The sequence below is a fragment of the Gymnogyps californianus genome, chromosome 1 (genome assembly GCF_018139145.2).
Source record: "Gymnogyps californianus isolate 813 chromosome 1, ASM1813914v2, whole genome shotgun sequence".
Classification (NCBI taxonomy): domain Eukaryota; kingdom Metazoa; phylum Chordata; class Aves; order Accipitriformes; family Cathartidae; genus Gymnogyps; species Gymnogyps californianus.
This window is the reverse complement of record NC_059471.1, coordinates 116,519,127-116,538,039: the sequence shown is the minus strand read 5'-3', so window position 1 is coordinate 116,538,039 and position 18,913 is coordinate 116,519,127. Positions and strand designations below refer to the sequence as shown.

The 18,913-nt window shown below is 45.6% G+C and overlaps 1 protein-coding gene across 1 annotated transcript in view; it reads left to right on the top strand.

Annotated features, from left to right (window-relative positions):
- The first annotated feature begins 549 nt into the window (after window positions 1-549).
- Window positions 550-18,913, top strand: part of BCL9 (BCL9 transcription coactivator) — a 31,436-nt gene continuing 13,072 nt past the window's right edge. Inside the window, 2 exon segments of the mRNA XM_050913051.1 lie at window positions 550-604; window positions 16,578-16,660. The gene's annotated coding sequence lies outside the window, so the exon portion shown is untranslated.

The window sequence follows — 18,913 nt, the reverse complement described above, 5'->3', positions numbered from 1 at the left end:
CCGCGGGGGGGGGGCGGGGGGGTGGTGGGGTGGTGCTTCCCGCGGGCCCGGGGGGCGCTCGCCGCGGCGGGCCTGCCCCTTTAAGAGCCCGGCTGCTACCACTGTGTAGGCGAAGGCGGGAGGAGAGCGTGTGCGAGGGGGAAGGGAGCCAGTCTCCGCCCTCTCGCTGGGGAGGGGCGGGGCGGGGGGCCGGGCGAGACCACTGCCCGGAACGGGGAGTAAGAGGCGGTCCCGCCGACGGAGTGAGTAGGGGACAGTACCATTCCCGGGGCGGGGCGCGCGCGACGGGCGGTACCATTCCTCTCTCCGGGTTGCGGGACGCGGCGGGAGGGGGAGGCGGGAGGCGGGGGGGGGGGGGGAACGACACACACACGGTGTGGGGAAAAGGGGGGGGGAGCGGGCGGGGGAGCGGGCGAGAGGGGCTGCGATGGGCGGTACCATGTGTGCGGGAAGGAGGGGGGGGAGGCGCTGGCGGACAATGGAGCCTGTGTGTGTTTGCGGGAGGGGGAAGGACCCGCCGTCGCCGGGGGGAGACGCTGCGCCGCCCCCTCCCGCCCGGGGCTGAGAGGAGCCTCGGCCCCCGCCCCTCCCCCACGGCCCGGCGGTGAGTGAGGGGGAGGCGGCGCGGCGGGCACCGGGCGACCACCGGCACCGGCCGCCGCCGCCGCCCGCCCAAAGTTTGAGAGTTGGGGGAGGCCCGGGGGCGGCGGGGGGCCAGGGGGGCGCCGCGGGGAGGGGTCGCCGCCGGCGGCTGAGGGGAGCGCTGCCCCCGGGACGGCGGCGCCCCGGCGGCTCTGCTGGCGGCCCCCGGGCGCCCGGGGCTCTGCTCGGCTCCGTGGCGTGCCACGGGGGCTCCGCTGCGCTGCGTGGAGGGGTGTGGGGTGCCCTGAGGGTGCGCTGCGTGGCGGGGGGTGGAGGATGCTCTGAGGAGCGCGGGGCGGCCCGGGGCTGCGCTCTGTGGAGGGCCATGTGGGGTGCGCTGGGGGGTGCCCCAAATGAAGGGGTGCGGGGTGCTCCGTGGTGCGGGGGTGCCTGGGAGCTGTGCTCTACGGAGGGATGTGTGGGGTGCAGGGGATGCCCCGGCGGCTGTGCTCTGTGGAGGGATGTGTGGGGTGCAGGGGATGCCCCGGGGGCTGTGCTTTGTGGAGGGCCGTGTGGGGTGCTTTGGGGTGCACGGGAAGCCCTGGAGGGCTGTATGGAGGGGCGTATGGAGTGCTTTGCATTGCATTGAGGTGCAGGGGATGCCCTCGGGGCTGTGCTATATGGAGGGGTGTATGGGTTGCTCTGGCTTGCAGGGGATGCCATAGGGGTGGTGCTGTGTGGACGGATGTGTGGGGTGTCCTGGCTTGCATTGTGGGGCATGGGATGCCCTAAGAGCTGTGCTATATGGAAGGGTGTGTGGGATGCCTGTGGTGCAGGGGATGCCCTAGGGCTTCTGCTGTGTGGAGGGATGTTTGAGGTGCTAGTTTGCACTGGGGTGCGTGGGATGGCCATGTGGCTGTGCTGTGTGGAGGGGTATGGGGTGCTGTGGGTTGCAGCACTAGGGTGCTCTGGAGGCCGTGCTGTATGAGTAGGTGCGTGGAGTCCTCTGTGCTGCACTGAGGTGCACTGATGTGCTTGGGCTGCCCTAGGGGCTGTGCTGTATGGAGAGGATGGTGTTGGGTGGATTAGAGAGGTAGTTCTGAGTTTTTAATCCCAGTCGGGGATTGGGATATAGGATAGGAGGGGCTGCAACACAGGGCTAGGCTGTTGGGACTGGGGGTGTGGGCTGTCCTAGGAGAAAGAAACTGGTGCAAGTGGGGTGAGAGCTGGGTGTGTGGACTCTGTGGAGGGGCTGGGGCACAAAGATCTACGGTAGGGATGTAGGGAGTGGGGTACAAGGTGAAGTGTGCAGTGAGGGGGTGGGAGATGGTACATGGGACATTAGATCATCTGGGATGTGCTGTGAGGAAGGGATGGGGGGCTTTGTTGCAGGAAGAACTGAAATATGGGTGTCTGCAGGAAGGGATGTAGAGAGGTGGATGAAGAAATGTGGAGTATGAGGTATGCTGGGGAGAAATAAGTTGGTGCACAAGGGGATGGATGTAGTGATGGCAGGATGTGAGGAGCTGAGACTTGAGTGATTGGGAGAAAGGGATATGGGAGTGGGATAATGGTATGGGGAAGCATTGGGAGCCAGAGTATGGGGTAGGAAGTGCTTTCAGCACAAGGGAGGTGGTGCATGTGGTGGTAAGGGAATTGTAAGGGTCCAGAGCTGGGAAGCAGTGTAGATAGTTCAGGGGAGCAGGAATCCAGGGAAGCTGAGCATGTAGTGTCCAACTGGTATGTGGGATAGTTGTGCAAGAGGACGTTGTGGGATACTAAGAGTGTGGGAGGTGATCTCGTACATAGGGATCATGGAGAAGAGCAGTATCTGACGAGGCAGGGGAAATGTGTTTATTTGGAAGTGTTCCTGTGAGGTAGAGAAGAGGCAGTGTGTGTGCGTGCATGAGAGGGAGTCTGTGCCCTGGCCTACTGCAAAGGGGTGTATGGGAGGCTGTCAGTGGGATGAGAGAGGCTAAATCTGTAGAGATACTGCAAGTTCATGAGGTTGAGGGTTGGACGACAGGGGGGAAAAAACAACGCTGGAGACCCCAAATGCTTAGGGAAATGATGGGACAGGTGGATGCCTGCAAGCAGCAAGGCTCAACTTCTAGGATGAGAGAGAGCACCCTGTATTTCTATGTTGTCCAACTTTATGTCCCTGAGGCCACTGTATAGGTGATGGGATGACGGGACAAAAAAGGCCTCTGACGATTGAGTATTTGGGATGTGGAAGGTGGATGTTACTCTGGGAGGGTAGACAAAGCATGAGGACACAGATGGGAAGAATCCGATGTGACAGTTGATTGTGGGTTGTTATTTGGGTACAAAATATTAAGGTAGGATGATTACATGGTTAGTGGTTTAATAGTAAACAAAATGAGAAATCAGGAAATTGTCACGCAGCAACAGAAGAAAGTATGAAATAATAAGTGGCAGTAAGGAGCTGATTGTGGAGCAGTTCAAAGCCCACCAATGTGAAAGGGAAGATGCTTTTATTCTCCAGATGCCAAACCTAACTTGGACTCTGAAACTGGTCTGGAAATAACCATGAACCTCACTTTTAGGAAGACAAACATCAAGTCTTGTAGCTCTTACCTTGTAAAGTAACATCTTCTCCTTAGTTTGGGCATTAGCCTCACTGACTTTGGGGCAGAGAAGAAAAGGTTGTGCCAAGTCAAGTTTGTCTCATTAAGCCTCCCTGTTGGTGACTAGTTGCTCTACTGTCAAAATACAGTTGGAGGAAGCGGGGGAGACAGTTCTTCCGGTTTTGAGGAGTTCCAGTAACATTTTTATTTTCCTTGAAAGTATTTTGTCCTCGATTTCTCTGTGAAAAGCCCACACAGACATCATAGGATGCTCTGAAGCATCCTTAAATGTATCGAGCTTTAAAAGCAGGAGGAAAAAAAAGAGTGTAGATTTTTTTTTTTCCTTCTGTTTTGTTGGAAGATAATATTCGGTCAGTGGCTGCCTAAAATATTACAAAAACAAGTGTTGGAAAGCTAGGCAAGGCATTACATGAAATCAAATTTAAAAAAATCACAGGGTATGGAATGAAAGAATTAACATACCTAAACAGCTTTATTCCTGTCGTCTTTTTATTTACCTCTCTCCTGCTTTATATTAGGGGCTGTAATGCCTGATTGCTGTCTACAGTGGGGTGTTACAGGTGTTGAACTGGTTAAGTTAAATGAGGCTAACACCCAGTTGTTTTGTGTTCATCCTACACTTGCAGCAGAGCTGTGCTACCAGGAGTGCACATGCTCATATCCCATAGCAGACAGATCTCCTTTCTCCTGGGAATCACAGGGGTTGCTTTGGTGAGATTTTATAGCCATTTTGGACAAGTTGGCATGATGGCTGTGTTGTGTGGTGGGTTTGGTTTTTTGGGTTTTTTTGTTGGTTTTTTTTTTTTTTAAACAGTGATCTCCAAAGAGATTATTTTTAATGAATGTGTCCTTTTTTCTTACTCAGAGCATAAAAATGGCTCAAGGGCTCATATTCTTTCCCTGTCTCCCTTGCTGGCCCCTCCTCAAACAACAAAAGAAAGGCAGCTTTCTTTTTTTAACTTGGAGTTAGCAACGATGTCAGTTTTGGGATTTTGGAATTTTCCCAGTGGGGTGGGTGCGTTTTTTTTGTTGATCTGTTTTTTGGGTTGGGGTTTTTTTGTGGAGAGGGGTCTGGGGATCTTAGGTCTCACTGCACTGTTGTGAACTCTTAACACCTTAATTGAAGGGGTGGAGATGCTGAATCACTAACAAAGACCTCCTTTATCCAAAATGTTAATCAATCATTGACGTTAAATAAGTGTGAACAAAACCAAACAAAAAAAACCCCACCCTAAACAAGTTTTTGTCTAAGCCCCCCTCCTATTCAGCTGCTCATCTTTGGTCAGGTTAACATTAGAAATTCTTTTGAGGATGTATTGTGTGTGTGTGTATATGTACTTGGTTTTGGCAATGTTTGGTAAAAGTTCTGTTGCTGACTTCCCAGTATAGTTTTCCCAATACAGATTATTTAGCTCATAGATGCAGTAAAGATGTTTTGGGAGAAACTGCAATCTGCTCTGGTGTGAGGGAAATAGCTAGGCTATGACAGTACTGTTGTAACCATCTTTTTGTGGGCTAGGGGTGTGTGTATAGGTGTCTTTTTAGGTTTTTGTGGTTTTGGGGAGGTGTTTTGCTTTCCTCTCGTGTGATCAGTTAATTTGTTTATTGGTCAACACAGTCTTCTAAGCTAGGCAGGACCTGAATTTTAATGTGAAAGAAAATAAATAGGTTTCTGTTCATACAACCAGAAACTTTGTAGATCTCTTCTGTATATTATGAGTACAAAGGGTGTGGACTCTTTCTTCCCTGTGCTTCCCCCCCTCCCTCCCCCTCATCTTGCATTTCATCTTTACAGTTCATGCACTTGGATTGTTTTCAGTTAGGGTTAGTCCACAGCCAGAGAAACTACATTTGTCACTAAATATCCAAATATAGAAACTAAGGCAACTATAAGCCACAAGGCTAAAATACTCATATACAACAGCTTTTCTGAACAGTTTATATGTTTGAGGTGGAATGGAGTACCTTTGATCCATATTTGCTAGCTATTCAAAGGCTTGCTACTCTGTAATACGTTGACTTCCCATACCTATTTCTACATGTTTCTTTCTAGATTTTTTTTTTCCTCCTGAGTTTTTGACATGCTGTGTCAATTCTGTTGCTGTACAAACTGTGCCTGTGGCTTAGGAATTTGGTTGGTCTTTTATAAATTCAGTGGACACCCCCCCCACAAAAAACAACTTTATCCTGTGGAGCAATTTACACTCAAGTGAGTATTCAAACTAATGCCCATCTTAAATGTCAGCTGTATTACCTAGCAGAGTTTGATCTCTTCCGCTTTCTACAAGTTTACCAGAATTTCTTCAGAGCGATGCAGGCAGCCTTCATAAAATCCATCTATCTAGTTTGTGTGGCCTTGGACTTCACAGAAATCTCTGTGCCTCTGTAAGGTCTGTGGTCTGTTTACATAGATACAAAGTTCTTTAACCCAGCAAGATTTGCTGTGGGCTTGGATTTCCTGCTTACAAGCTCTGCTGGAGTCCCTCTAGTCTTCCTGCTGGCAAAATGAAGGTGTTAACTCAGGTTTTCAGAGCAATTTGTGAATGGAAGGAGATTTCATTGGTGAATTTTTGTCTGAGCACTGCTCTGCCTATCACATTTAAAATAGCTTTCCCCCTGTGCCTTTACTTGTCTGTTAGGTTTTTTTCTGTTTTAAAAGTTTTATCATTTTGGAGCTGGACCTCCTTTGTGGTAGGGACTATACAAGTGCAGAAGAACAGGGACCTTATTCATAATTAGGACTTTGGATAATCTTGAAGAACTTGAGCAAAAAACCTCATCTGTTGGGAAATTTCTGAAGGGTTGGCTGCCTTTAAGACCGTGCGGTCTTACAAACTCTAGTTAACAACAATAGCAAAACATAAGGTGATATTTTAATGTGTGCTGAATCCAAACGAACTGTTCTGATGTTGACTTTAATCTGAGCATTATTCGTATTTTTGAAGAAGCAGGGCTGTACTTTGTGACTATACCCTTACCTATAGGCCTGGCTGCCTTCTGTTTGTATGCCTGTGAGCATTTCTTCCGGTGCTAGAGTTGGCTTTTGATGAGTCTTCGGCACTTGCCCGCTTTGACTCTGCACCACCCCTCTGTGTGTGCTGGTACTGCTGGTGGAGCAGCTGTATGCTGAAATGGATCAAGGAACTGATCTGGATTATAAGTAGCCTGGCAAAAAAATGATTATACTTAGCCTGCATCAGTTTGCCAAACTGGTTCACTGTTTGGCCACGCAAACTGTTGTATGGGCACATCAGACAGTGTGGTGCAGGAGTAGAAGTAAATATTGGTGGCAGCAGTTTTTTAAGCTGGCGTTGCTGCCAAAAGGAATGCTCATCTAACTATACCCCTAAGAGTCTGCTAAACTTGCTAAATGTTGTTGACACCTATTTGTTACAGCTTCCCTTGCCTGAGAACAGTTCCTTCAGCTTACCTTGTTCTTTTTGCCAAAAATGTTTCTCATCTCTGAACATATATACAATGTATAAAAAGAGAAACCCTCTTTAAGAAGCTTTAAACAGGGCAAAAAGAAGAGCATGGTGGTTTAGCTATGGAAAAGTTTCTGCTGCTTCAAGACTGATGATACAGAACATGTAGTGTAAGTTGATGATAGACTATTTAGTATGGTTGCAATTAAGCAGTGAAACTCATGCTGTGAGAATCATCAGGAGCAAGAATTCAACAAGAGTTAAAAAGGATCAGATGTCTGTAGGAATATGAAGAATATTCAATTATCATAATCAGTGACAGTAGAAATTTTGGAAGAGGTATTAAGCCTATGGTCTAAACCTTGATTTTTATTCTGCTCTAACACATGTGCTTCTATATTGGGAAAGAGAGGGAGGGAATAGCTTGTTGTGCCTGGGTTTGCTCTGGGGTTCTCACACACTTCCGTGGAACCTTGATTGAGACCAGTGTGTGTGATGTGCCATTAAACTGCACAGGCTTCTGGTTGGATCCCGGTGACCCATCCTGAAATCTAGTCTGAGCTACCAAACTGTGGCTATTGTGAAAAGTGAACTGCTGCTCCCTGACTTTTCGCATTTGTTTTACTCCTACTTCAGTGGGTTGTTCTTACCTGCTCTTCGGCAGAGTCAGATCTCATCGCTCCGTTTTTGATCTACTTTGACAACACTCATTGAATTTATTTTAAAGACTGTTATGAAATTGCAGTTTGCTATATCTGAAGAACGAATGTTATCTCTTTACAGTAGATAGACATGCTCCAAGATCCCTTTTTTTTCCAGACAGACTTAAAAGTAGAGGTGAGCTTTTCCTTGTTTGGCCTCCGAGAAGGAGCTTGTGGAATAGGGAAGGGAGATGAAAAGTGGAACTGTAAGGTGATTGACTTGTTTGTTTGTTTTTAAAGCCTAGGCAGAATCGATGAAATCCTTTTGAAGGAAGGAAAATGGAAAGTATGCTTTACCAATGACATAATTTCTTTCAACAAAGCAGGGCTGAGAGGTGGTGGAGCAATGTCCTCTGAGAGTTCATTGAAAATTGGGTGCTGTAGTCTTGAAAACAATACTGATTTTAAGTGCTCCTTAGTGGTACAATCTATGGCAAAAAGAGTGTATGATATATGCAATAATTTAACTGCATATAGAATTGAGGGAGAGCTTGCTGCTTTGTGTATTGAGTTCAGAGCAGTTGTGATTCAGGCAGGGATGGCCATACAGCTGCCTGCTCAACTCCTAGCATTTGCAATTACTCTGAGCTGGTTGTCCTGTTTTCATTGCTGTTTGGCCTCTTAAGAAAGCAGTGCCACTGTGTTCTTGCTACTTAGCTTTCTGGTGGGGCTGTCTGCATAGTAGCAGAGCAAGGGAGCTTTAAATCACTGACCCATCTTGTCACCGGGTGGTCTCCATGTGCCTGTTGTTGTCCTCTATGCTGTCTGAACAAAGGGTGCAGATACCTGTTTTACCTTATCAGTAGGGCGGCTGGGGCCCATGGGCTCTTTTAAAACCAGGTTCGTTTGGATTTGGTGGCGAACTTGAGAACAGAACCTGGCTCTTAGCATGCCTGCGATTTATCTACTCGACCATGTTACTTACGCTCTACAAATTGCTTTAAATCTATGAGTCTGCTCCTGTGTGTTGCATGAAGCTATCTTTGCCACCTTTGCAGTGTGTATAGAATTACACAAAACCTCAAGGAAAATTCTGGTTTAGTGGTTCACTGATAAAAACACTGGGTAAGATCAAGCAGCAGACCCTTTTTCAGGTTGCTCAGAGCTATGCTCTCTGCATTTTGCTAAACTGACTTCTTCAGGTGTCTTGATATCGCTGTTCCACTGCCTGTGAAATGGCAGTATTTTATCTACTTACCAATCTGGTTTTGCTTGAGCATTGATTAGAAATGTATTTGCCGTATAATATAAAACAAAGCTGTAGCCTGTCGAGGTGAGCAGCCACAGCTTCTACAGTGAGAGCTGTTACGATGGAGAGTTTAGGCAGTCTTATGTATGGAGAGACTCTTCTTGGAACTTTTGCTAGCGGAGTTGAAGTTTTCCACCACATTCTATATGTATGTATGAGAAGGGAGTAAAGAACTTCAGGCCAAAATGGCTTGACAGCTTGTTACAAGAAAATGCTTTTTTCTGTCTCTTAAAAAAATATATAAAAAAAAAAAAATTAACCTTCTTGTGGTTGGGGATAGAAAGTTGAAACTGTCAGGCAAATAGCTACCATCCAGCAGAAATGCTTCTGAATGTTCTTGTGAAAGCTAGCTTTGATTTGACAGTTATGTGTCTTTGAAATAGTGCTCTGTTTATACAGTACAGTAAATACTTTGAAGTACGTTGGGCTTTGCTGTACATGCGTGGCTAACTAGAAGAATATTGAACGTGTACATCTTGCATTGAGTGAGGGAGGATCCCACAGCAATTGGAATTGCATGCTCTTCATACTTTTATAAGATCATGTCAAAGCAGTAGATTTGATAATAGACCTGATTATACAATTGCTTAATTTCTTGTCAAAATAACATTTTTACATGCTGTGTTTTGAGATCTTTTAGGTGACCTCATGTTACTTATCAAATGTCAGTTTTTCATCCCAGCAGCTTTGATACAATCATGTAGCATCGTGGAGTACTATGTACATGCAGTCTTTGCTTGCTGGAGTTCTTTGAAGTGCCTTACTCCTTAGAACAGTCATTGCTCTGTTGAAGATCGTACATTTAACGACTGGGAAACCAGTATGCAGAAGCACTGCACTGTGTCGCTAAAGCCTGTGCTACATCTAACATGCCTAATGTGGGTCTAAAAGCAAAGAAATGAGAGGTCCAATGCACCAGGAACGCATACCCCTTGACACACACCTTACCCAGCAATGAGCTGCATGGGATATAGTAATTCTTCTGCTCTGCCCCTGTGGGAATGCCTGCTTTGCAGTGCTGAGCCCCCCAGGTGCGAGTGCCTGGTGCTATAAAACAGCAGGAGGGCTCGTGTGAGGGAGGAGAGCAGAGGGATAGCTGGTGGTGACAGTCCTGAACGAAAACTGGTCTCACGGGCAGTGCTGGAAGGTAGCGATGCTTAGGGGAGCCTTGAAAAACTGCTCATTGGGGATGAGAGAGACCAGACACCTGTTAAGGTGAAGGTTTACATGAAGGAAGGTGTGTGGGTCGCCCTCAGCAATTCTGACAGGCATTGTGTGTCATGTCCCCTTGCAGCATACTGGGGAATTACTGCTTGCTGTAGCACTGGCTTTTCCTTGGAGGAGGTCTGTCCTGTGCTGACCCATCCCAGCCCCACTTAGCTTATGAGAACTGACAAGATTGCAGCCTGAGGAGTTATGCCTGAGGACTGTTTCTTATCTTTCGTTCTGGAAACCTAGTGAAGGGATGCTGAAATGAAAAGAAAAAGTGCTTGTTTTTTTCCGTGCTGAACTGGTGGCTTATTTCTCCCAAGCCTTCTGCTTAAACAGTGTAGTGTTACTACATGTTGAAGAAAAAACTGGTGTCTCCTTGATCCTGTCTTCCCACCCATTATTTCCGCATCCTTCACACCCCCCCCCCCGCCCCCGATTAGTTTCTGAAGAATGGGCTGCTGGCAAGCTTGATACAGGTGTCTTTTACCTATGGTTGTTCATGTTGACGTCCCTATTTAAATTTTAGAAAAAATAAACCCAGAGAAGTAAGGGCAAAGAGATCACGTCTGGTTCCGAACATGTTACCTACTTCCCGAAAAGTAGATGAAGTTTTGACAGAAGGCAAAGCTATGCAAGCAGCCCACGGAAAGCTCTAGCGTTACCCACCGGACTCCTGCATGTAATGCTGACTGATGCTGGGGCTGTTAACTGCTAACATGATGTAGTAAGCTGCAGAAGCCTGTCATATATTAGGGAAATACTGTTAAAACGTTTCTTGAAAAATCCCTTATTGCTAGAGCTTTTGATCTCTATCAGTGTTAACAATAGTAGGAACTCTAGAGCAGACAGGCTGCTGCTAAGGTAAGTGACACTCCACGTACAGTGCTTAAAACTCCAGTCATAATGTACATAGACTGCTCCCAGCATTGCTAACATAGGTGGAGCTGAACTGATGTTGGCAGCTGCGCTGGAGTATGCTGAGGCTGAGCTGAGGTCAGCGTGACGTCATGGCACGCTATGGGTTACGCGACAGCGTGCCTAACGCCCTGGCAGCAGTCTGGCTGACCTGCACCTGTAAATGCCACTAATGCTGGTGAAGCTGAAATGGCGTGAGCAGCAAGGGGAAGCATTCATAGCATTCCGGTACAGAAGCAGATAGTTGTAGCTTAGGCTTTGGGGTTTTTAGGGTTTTTCTTTTGGCTTTTTTCATCAAACTGATTTCTGGAACTGTGTCAGAATTTGCCAAGAGGTTGTTCTAGTCCCAAGTGGACCAAGTAGTTCAAGGGGTGTTTTTTACATAATAGCAGCTCGGAAATTGAAAGGGACTTCAAGTGTCTGGCTGTGTACACCTTGAATCTGCTCACCAGTGTCCATAAGTGTCTGTCTCCTCCATTACTTTGGGGAAGGAGTTGTGGAAAGAGTTGTACAAAATCAGAAACTGTCCAGAACAGCTGTTCATCCCCATTGTATTAAAAACACTGAAATGTTGTTAGATGCACTAAAAATAAAGTTTAATGGACATGTAGTTGTCTCTGACAAAAAATGTTAGTGTTATTCACAGCTCTTAAAAATGATGGTTGTAAGTATAGTGAACAACGTGCCTGTTGCAAAAGGTTATTTTAGAATGATTTCTGTAAATGCCTAAAAAGAATAATTACTTAACCTTTACATCGTGGCTACTGTTGGTTATCCGTGTGCTTGTCAGAAGGAGGAAGGAAGATAATAGTGGAGATACCATTGTCTGAGAGCAGGGGATGGTTACATGAGAAAAGTCATAAAACACTTTATTGTCTGAGTCTTCAGGTTTGTATTGTGCTTTGTCAGTGATTGTCTTGACTATACTTTTTAAGGATGGAGAGCAAAAGATTGGACTTTCTGTGGCTCTCACTGTTTTGAATGGACTTCAGGAGACACTGGTTCTTTGGAAAACATCCGTGTGTGGTGATAGGAGCTGGGGCGGGGGGAAGGTGTGGGAGAAAGAGTATCTGTACTGTCTTACTCAAGATGTATGGGTGGGCAGGCACAGATAGGGTCAGTGGAGCTGCATTTATATGACCACACGTACCGAATTTGCATGGGGGTGATTAAGTATATTCTTACAGTTTCTGGGAGGTTTATCTTGTGGTCCTAAATTCTTAAATTGATCTGAGATACTTGAAGGAACTTCTTTTTCCTTGTAATGGTATAGAGTCTTGCTTGCTCTTTCCGCTCTTTCCCTGTCAATGTGCTTGTATGTCATCAAGGTGTTAATTTTAAGCGAGCCTACCTTTCCTCAGCCCCTTTCTGTGTGCTTCAAGGCATGGAGGTAGTTGTGGGCAGTAACCTGCCCATGTTTTAGAGGTTAACAGAGAGGTGCATACACACCATGTGTACAAGAGGTTATTTTCTCTGTGGAGGTTGTAACAAGCCTGGTGAAGATTGTGTAGTCCCCACGTTCATGTAGCAAAATGAGTTTAGGTGACAAGTTCTCAATTCTTCTTTTGATTGAGAGTCACTTCTGGTACAAGACCATGAGCAAAGAGGTAATGCTGTGCAGACTTGGGATTAGCAGTGATTTCATAAGGAGGTATTCTTGGCTTTGGGAAACTCTGAGGACCTTGTATGCCATCGTTTTTTACTGCCAAGACATAAACATAGAAAAGTCCATACCATTTCAAGATAAGTTAGGACCATCTAGAAATTGGTGACTGGCTGTGAGTTGCTATCTAATCAGCTTAGTATTAACAAGTTAGCTCTTGATGTTGAGAAAATGATTTATAAGTAAATGGGATTTGTGGCTTACTAGGGAATGACAGAACATGGTATTCTCCCCAAATCAGCAGCTGTTTTGGGTAGAGTATGGTCCATGTACCATATGAGGTGCCCCTGGTGCAAGTGGCCACTGCCCTTCTGGCAGGTGGAGCACATGAGCAAATCAGCTGAAAGTCTACCGTGTGATAACTGTGTAGTTTGATTAAAGGATGAAGTCTGCAAACCCTGCAATGGAAAGAGCCGGGACAGTAGGTAGTCGGGCCATCTACTGATGACTTCCTTGGACAAGCAGAGTTGTATTGTGCCCAGATGACATGCGTATTGATACTGTGTCTTTAGCCCCAGCAGTTCTTTAGGTACCCGATGTATTTTCTGCCCTTGTTTAAGAAAAAGAGCAGAGGGACCTGGCAGGAGAAGGATGCAAGTGTGTTTGAACAACCAGCTTAAGCCTATCCATGCCTGTGCCATCAATCACTGCTGCCTCCTTTGTGCCAGCGAGCATGTGGCCACCTGGTTGGCTGAAACAGGAAGCTTGTCTCCTGAAAATTGATCATATCTTATCTAAAGTTAGTTTTCAGCTGGTGCTGAGTTTTCACAAGTGCTAGTGATGGCTGGAAGGGATAGAGTTGGGCAGACCTAGGCTGGATGAAGTTGCTTTTCTGGGTCCAGCACGCACTTGGTGTACGGAAGGTAAGGTGGCATTTTTGACAAACCTGTTTGAATGCTGGTGGGTCCAATACTAGTTGTATTACAAGCACATGCTTTATGCATTCATGGGAAAGGAAGAGGAGGACAGCTTTTGCTAAGAGGTAGGGGCAGATTTAAAGGTGTAGTTAAAAGCACTTAGTAGGGTCCATATCTAGAAATTGGGACTGGTTCAAGGGATTGAAGAGTGTCCTGTGTCCCTGTATCATCAAGTGTCATGGGGAGGTGTGTGGGGTGTAGAATACTCATGTCAATTTATCTATTTGCTTTTACTTTTATATGATCTTACGGGAGTCTGATGGTTCAATAAAAGCATTGAGTAACACTTCTTGCATCCTCCTTGTTTCCCAGTTGCACTCTTTATCAATGAGGTGTGTAATCAAGTACTTTATTAAACAGCAGCTTATTAAAAAGTAACGTGCAGTTCAGCTGCAAGTGTGCAAAATAAGCAAATGCTTAACAAAACTGCTAAGTGCAGCATGTGGTGAAAACCAGTGATACTCTTGGGGTGTCTTGGGTGTCGTGGAGTCACCTTGTGCCAGTACAGCTGTTCTCCCTCTTATGTGGTTGAATGAGGGTCGGAGAAATAGGATGTGCCCTTCCCAGTAAAATTACACTGAAGGAGCGCGTCAGCTGATTCATTGCCTTACCCCACCTCTCCGCTTGCACGGGGAATCCACTGGTGGATGCACATGCAGAGGTTTGCTTCCTGGTGGCTGTCAGGATGAGCGGTTGCTCAAACAGCTCCTGCTGCTGGTGCTGCTGTTCTTGGTCCTTCTTGAAGCCACAGCTCTTCCCAGAGCAGTCTCTTACTCCACTCTCTCTTCTTTCTCTCCCACTCCGCTACCATAGCTACAATTCAGGGTGCTGGCTCAACTTGTGTTCAAAGTTGTCATTTGTTTTCTGTAGCAGCAGGTCTCTAGCCTTTTTCCTTTTTCCATCCTGATTTTGGGCTCTCACTGCCCTCAGTCCAGCACAGACTGACAGTCTCAGAAACGCCACGGGAAAAAAGTAGTGTGCTCTTTCTTGTACACAGAGAAAGAGGTTTCTTGCCTTTAATGCTTCATATCACAGTAAGGCCACAAGTTTGATACTTTTATCTACCTGGTATGCCTTTATTTCATCTCTTCACATTCTCCTTCTCAAAGAGGGAGAAAAGACTGAAGTGAATCAGTGATAACTGCAGCTGTTCCTGCTGAAGCAGCCATAATGCTGTACACCTCCAAGTACCTGACCACTTGTCACTGTCAAGCTTCTGCAGTTTAAGGGCATAACAGAGGAATAAGCTAGTTTGGATATTTTTTTCCTTCTGTTTGCAGAACAATAATATGGTGGCTAGTTCATAGAAGTACAGGGATGGTTCATGAATAAGTTACCAGAAGGTAAGCTAAGATGCACATTTGTGTCTTGTTAGTTACTCTGTGGTAGCAGCTTGTGTACATGCTGTCACCCTTTTGCCCTTAAATTCACTGTGAAGCAAGCTGTCTTGTGCTGACTGTGGGCTAAGACGGTGCAGGTGAGCAGCAGAGATGGTAAACTAGGGGATGGAATTACTTTGCAATAACTTTCTGGGTAGCTTTAAGGATGGGTTGTGTCTGATCATTTGTGTCCCTCTTGCAGTCCTGAGCTATGGTCTGTAAGGCTGCCCTGCTCCGATGCTTTGCCAAGTTGGACTTGAATGTTTCAAGCAATAGAGCTCCGATGGTTTGCTGTGATAGATTCTCTCCATCCTGATGCGTGCTGGTGTTCACATGTTTTCCCTTTCAAGGGAAAAGGTGGTTTCTGTCGCTGCTTTGATAGAGGTGTGTCAGTATTGGCACTGGCATGGCTTAGCCTGTATTGTTTCGTTGGGTGGGGTGGGGGAAAGGGGAGAGGAGATGTAACTGGGTAATTGGATTCAGGGATGATTGTGCTGCTGTGGTAGGTTTTACTGGATGAAGCAGCTTGTTGCGATAGGTGTTTGTTTCAGCTTCTGTCTGCAGGTGTGACTTGGCTAGATAAGGATGGTCTATCACGTTGGTGATTTCATTGTTTGATTTAGCTGAACTGGGTGGAGAATGTAGCTGCATTGTTTGGGACTAGCTTTGTAGTTTGGTTTTGTTGAAGTGGATTACATGGCAGTGCATTGCTACATTATTAAGGTGAAGCTGCAGTAGATAATAGTTGGAGAATGTTGGAGGGAAGAGAATATGCACAGGGTTTCACAATGCGTAACTAATTGAGCCTCGCAATAGCTCCTGTGTTCCTGTTGGGAGATCTGGTCAGCAGAATGCATTGGGATTACACAGAAAACCTCTGGTAGTGATTTCAGTCTGCAGTCGTACTTTAACTGCAAGGCTGTCCGTGCTGTGTAAATAGCTGAGAGTGCTCTGAGAGACCACACTCGCCCTGACAGTGTGAACACTGTCTGGATTCATGCTGTTCTTGCAGCCTCTCCAGTTTTCACAGTGGGTGAGGGAGAAGCTGGCAGGTAGCTGCTCTGTCTTTCTTTACTGACCTCAAATTTACCACAAAGCCATGCCTCAGAGTCCGTGTTTCCTTGTATTATGGAACTTTCAGGCACTTAAACTTGCTTTAACATATGAGTGAACATTAATTGAGGCAGGATTGTCTCCATTACTGAAAGTGTGGCTGATCGGTTCTTGGGCCATGAACTCTTTTGGCCTTATAGGAAATAACTGTAGTGCAAGGTGGGGCTAACCCCTCTATCTTGAGCAAACTTGCAGTATGTCTCGGGAAGGTTTGCAGTTGGATTCCCTTCTCCCTGTAGTGTAGTACAATGATGTGAAGTAGGAGCTGCCAGAACAGTAGATAGTGCTTCTTCCTTCTAAAACCTGCCTGGTTTTCCCCTAGATGTGACTGAGTGATTGCCTGGCTTTACCTGATGCTTGATGTTTTTATTTATACATTGTCTGGCTGTGGAGGAGGTTGTATATACGAAGCACAGGGGTTTGGCAGAAGTTGCTGGGCAAATAGTGAGGGGAAGGTGAGCCTTTGAAGAGAGATGGGTGCAGAGAAGGGGAGGTTACGTGTCCGAGCTTTGTGCCAGCTCTTCTAAGCACAGATGAGCTCATAGGACTCCAGCTAGCTCAAATGTAGGAGTGCTAAAGCAGGTCTGACCTATTTCCCCTCTGTGTGCAGCATGTATCTTCAGACTCTTCCAGTCTGATGGTGGCTTTTTCGATGCTGACAAATCTTGCCAGTCTGAGCAGAGGCTTCCCCTTGTCAGTGGTTCAGAGCAAGTTTTGATTCCTCTGCTTCTGTGGCTGGATGCATGGGAGGGACGCACAGCTTGGGTGTGCATTCTTGTTGGTGAAACTCTTCCTCTCTCTTCTTTTTCCAGGTGATCTTTTCTTGTGAGACGAGTGGTTTGCAACTCATGGCCTCCACAATGAGTACTGCTGTGTCGTGACACCAGGGGTCTTGGTAAGCTACTTGTTGGAAAGGCAAGGACCTGTCATATCTCCACAAATGCAGGTCCATCTCTTTTTGTCTCTGCAATTGAGGTTTGAAGTCATTTTAAGCCATCCAAATTGTAAGCTGCAACCAAGTGGGGTGAGGCTACTTTTCACCTGTTCTCACCTCCTCCTTTGAGCTTGCAGTGGCACTGATGTGATTACATGATCAACCAGAACAGGGTACTAATCCAGCTGAATAGAGATTTCTACTGTTTCCCTTGGGTTAGTTCCCATTCAGATCTTTCCCTGATCTGGTCAGGAGAGGGTGGTGAGAATGAGTAGCCAGTTGAATGATCCCTTTTCCCTGCAGCTGTTGCCTGGCATACCTTAAAGCAATCCTGAAAATACAGCCTTGGATGTAGCTTGCCAAAATGTCTTGAAAAGTGGTTTGACCATTCACTGTCAGTGACCCTACCTCTAGTTTTAGAGCAATGATAAAGGCTTTGCTATGGCAGGCAGACTCCAGCTGCAAAAATAAATTTCTCTAGAGCTTTCCCATTATTGAACCCTAGATTCCCAGACATACATATGTTAGAAGTGCATTTAGAAAAATCATGAGGCATTCCATTTCACATTATAAAAGATGGTACATTCCCAGCATGCAGAAATGAGAAGCGGAGGAAGTTGAGTTGCCGTTGTTCCACCAATGAATATATTGATGTATCCTTTATAGCTCTCTCTGGTAAGAAGAAATTTAAACTGAGATTGGAAAATACAGTTCCCTTGCAGAGCGCATCAATTCTAATAGATGGAAGATACATGCATATAGGATAATGAAAAAGTAGGGTTAAAAAATTGGAGGGTTTTTTCCCCCTGTGAAGTACTTGAAAGTTTGGTGATATCAGAAATATTGTGCAGCCAGCATGATCCTGATTCTGTTCTTCATGTTTTCTCATTGCACTGTGCAAGACTGGGAGTCTGAGAAAATTCTCATCTTATAATAAAAGGTAACATGATAATGCATAAATATCGAAAGTGGAAAAACAGAGGATGAAGCAACTAGAACACTTAAGTTCATCACACAGGCAGCTACATCCTGCTTTTAGCATTGAGCTCCACTCACTTTAATGCTATTGTTCCTTTTTTCTTTTTTACCTGAAATTCACCGTATTTTCAGTCATACCTTCACCTTAAGTGAGGACCCCGAAGTATCACTGAGTTCCACTGACTTTTACAGATGCATAAGTCTCTTTTGAAAAGTGGAGTTGGGTACTGTTGATAATGTTATGGTTTTGTTGTCAAAACAGACATAGGAGCCAAATTTGCATGCAAAGATATGGTACAATTTAGATACTTGTGAAGATGTTCTCTCTTGTCTTTAAAGTATCTGTATAGCACCAGTTCCAATTACAGCATGATATTAGTAACAGTAGTAATAGAGTAACTCCAACATTGTTCTCAAAATCAGTGGGATAACTAGCTGATAGCCCCGGAGAGGCATGTGGAACCTGTGGAGTGTGTGGCTCAGACTGGAGTTCATCTGATTGTGCCTAATAGGAGGCATTAAAAATGAGACCTTTATTGCAGAAACATTCCCTTCATTAATGGGTTTGTGCAGCACAGTGGAGGTGAGAATAGGGAGCAGGATGATTTCTCTGACTCATGAAGGAGGCATATGGTAGAGAGGAGAATTTTTGGAGATGATGCAGAGCATCATGGAACAACAGCAGTGTGGAGCACTATCATGTTGAAGTACAGCAGTGCAAAGTCACTAAAAAGTGTAATGGCACAACCTCACAACAAGATAAATTTGGGGAACTGGAAAACCATGGTGCTCAATACTACAAGTTATTGATAACTCTCCTTGGCCAGAGGTGGTCATATAGTGCCTGTGTTTCTTAATCCTCTGGTGTCAGCATGTAAGCAAACCAATTTTTGTTTTCTAAATGCAATTTGAACAGTAGTTTCTTCATAAAATTCAAGACATTCCCAGTCTGGTGAGATTTATTTTGTTTCATTTGATATATACAGGAAGAAACTGCTTCTTTGGTGCTGAGAAGGAATACCAGGAATATTTACATTTGAATAATATTTAACTAGCAATGTTTAATACATTAACAATAAATCTTGGTTAGATTCTAAATTAAGTGGATTTGCATCTGAGTAGGTGAGACGAACAGGAGAGATTTTGTTGAAACATAAACAAGACAGAAATTTGTTCCAAAATAATTTAGCCCAAGGGACATAAACAGTAGTGTTCAATAGTTTCCTCCTCCAGAAA